At 37.0% G+C, this 2,500-nt stretch overlaps 1 protein-coding gene across 1 annotated transcript in view; it reads right to left on the bottom strand.

The window, feature by feature from the left end:
* Positions 1-2,500, bottom strand: part of LOC138864734 (carbonic anhydrase-related protein 10-like) — a 146,097-nt gene that overhangs the window by 16,310 nt on the left and 127,287 nt on the right. The gene's annotated exons all lie outside the window — the stretch shown is intronic.

Genomic DNA, 2,500 nt, shown 5'->3' with positions numbered 1-2,500 from the left:
GAATGGGAGTAGTAACAGCTGTTACTGCTGTTATTGTGCTCATAATTTTAGAAGTAGGAAAAGGAGTAGTAGTTGTCGTTTTAGTACAGGTTGCTATGTTAGGAGCAGTAATAGTTGTTCCTGTTTGTTTGGTTTAGTTGTATTCGTATTACGAGTTGTGGTAGAAGTTGTTAATATTGTTATTCTTCTACATAAAGTTGTATTACAATTAGCAACACGAACGTTGGTGTAAATGCTCTTAAAGCCATTATCTCTATCGGTATTAGTAGTTATAAATGTAATGAGAGTATAGTGTTATTCTTATGTTTAAAACCAGTATTTAAAGAGTTGATATAAGCGATTTCCATAATCCTTATTCATTTACATTCAAAATAAACAAACAAAACTATAACTGGAAAAGAAATATAGCGTCCCATAAACAACATCAACAGCAAAAACAAGTAAACACCATAAGGAGAAACAAACAACACCCTCGGAAGGATGAAAAAGGTGTTATGACGAGAAAATTCCTATAATGGGGAACCTATCATCTAGAGGGGCAGTTTAGGGACCGATTCTATCACCCTCCTGTTAGAGTGAGTGGGAGGCCCTTACCCTAACCCCTCACCCCCGTATCCCCCGTCCATAACCCCATTCAGACCCCTCCTCCTCCCCCCTGTGGCTATCATGGGGGTAATGGGGTGATCCTCTGCGGTCTCTGGGGCTGCCCTTGTTATTCTGTTTTTGTGGGATCTTTTGATCATTGCTTCTTTTTAGCATTGTTTTCTATTTTTTTCTCATTCCTTTTGGATACAGACACTCATTTGTGTGCGTGCGAACACACACACAAGTACAGACACAAACACACACACACACACACACAAACACAAACATACATACACATACACACACACACACACACATACACACACACACACACACACACACACACACACACACACACACACACACACACACACAAATACACACACACACACAAACACACACACACACCTGCTTTCACTTTCCAATAAAAGTGATTCTTTAATTTTCTAAACCCACCGGAAATCTTACATCCAATATTGTTCTTTATTGTCTGTAAACCTTTCGAATTACCTTCATAATAATCTTTATTATCTCCAATTATATATAAAACCTTCAATATTACTTCCGAAAATAAATTCTTTGTTGTCGTTTGGACCTTTCTTCAAGTTTCTATATAGCCAATAAAATGATGATATGATTTAATGATACAATTAATGATAACATTATCATATCTATTGCGTTATAATGATAATAATGAAGGTAGAAATTATTTTGATGATGGCGATAACAAAAATAACAACACTGATAATAAAAATTGTATTGATGATAATGCCAAAAGCAATAATAATCGTAATAGTAGTAATGATATTGATATTATTGCTATCCCCACTGCTACTACAATGTATGATGATAATAGTTAATAGAATTTTTTTCTGTTATAATTACTGTTGTTCGTATTTTATATAATTCATATAATTTATATTTATATAATTTACTCATCATTATCAATATATTTGTCAAGATTATTATAATCTTTTTAGTATTTATTTTTTCTTAATAATTAACTATTGCTACGCAGGTCTTCAGTAACTATACTTTACTTACTCAATTTTCTTTCCCATTCTCACTTTCCTTCTCTCTTTTACTCTTTATTTCTATTTCCACCTGTCCCTTTGTCCGTATATCCTTGTCTCAGAATGTATGTATATAAGCTCTCTCTCTCTCTCTCTCTCTCTCTCTCTCTCTCTCTCTCTCTCTCTCTCTCTCTCTCTCTCTCTCTCTCTCTCTCTCTCTCTCTCTCTCTCTCTCTCTCTCTCTCTCTCTCTCTCTCTCTCTCCGTATGCCCATTACAGCACCAGTATAAATAAATCATTACTGGCTTCTTAGAGCACTTTTTTTTACTCTCTCTCTCACTATGTCCCTCTTTCTATTTCTCTCACTCCCTCTCTGTTTTTTTTTTCTTGACTCCCCCCTCTCATTAGCTCAGTATTTCTTTCTCTCCCCCCCCCCTCTCTCTCTCTCTCTCTCTCTCTCTCTCTCTCTCTCTCTCTCTCTCTCTTCCCTCTCCCTCTCTCTCTCTCTCTCTCTCTCTCTCTCTCTCTCTCTCCTTATGTCGAACGCAGAAAGAAATCATTACTGGCTCCTTACAGCACTTGTTTTTCTCTATCATTTCTCTCTACTTCTTTCAGTCCCTTTCTATTTCTTTGTCTCTTGGCTTACCTCTCTCTTTAGCCCAGTATTCGTCTCTCTCTCTCTCTCTCTCTCTCTCTCTCTCTCTCTCTCTCTCTCTCTCTCTCTCTCTCTCTCTCTCTCTCTCTCTCTCTTCTCTCTCTCTCTCTTTCCCTCCCACTCTGTCTTTCTTTCTCTCCCTCTCTTACCTGCAAGTCCGTGTGTTGTTCTATTGATCCAATACTCTTGCATATAATCAGTTGATGTTCTGTCTGTCTTTTGGGTGCTTCTGTTGAACTTATGTTAT

Source organism: Penaeus vannamei, chromosome 2, assembly GCF_042767895.1.
Source record: "Penaeus vannamei isolate JL-2024 chromosome 2, ASM4276789v1, whole genome shotgun sequence".
In the NCBI taxonomy this organism is placed as follows: domain Eukaryota; kingdom Metazoa; phylum Arthropoda; class Malacostraca; order Decapoda; family Penaeidae; genus Penaeus; species Penaeus vannamei.
Note: the sequence above shows the minus strand (reverse complement) of the source record. Positions and strands in the feature narration are given on the sequence as shown.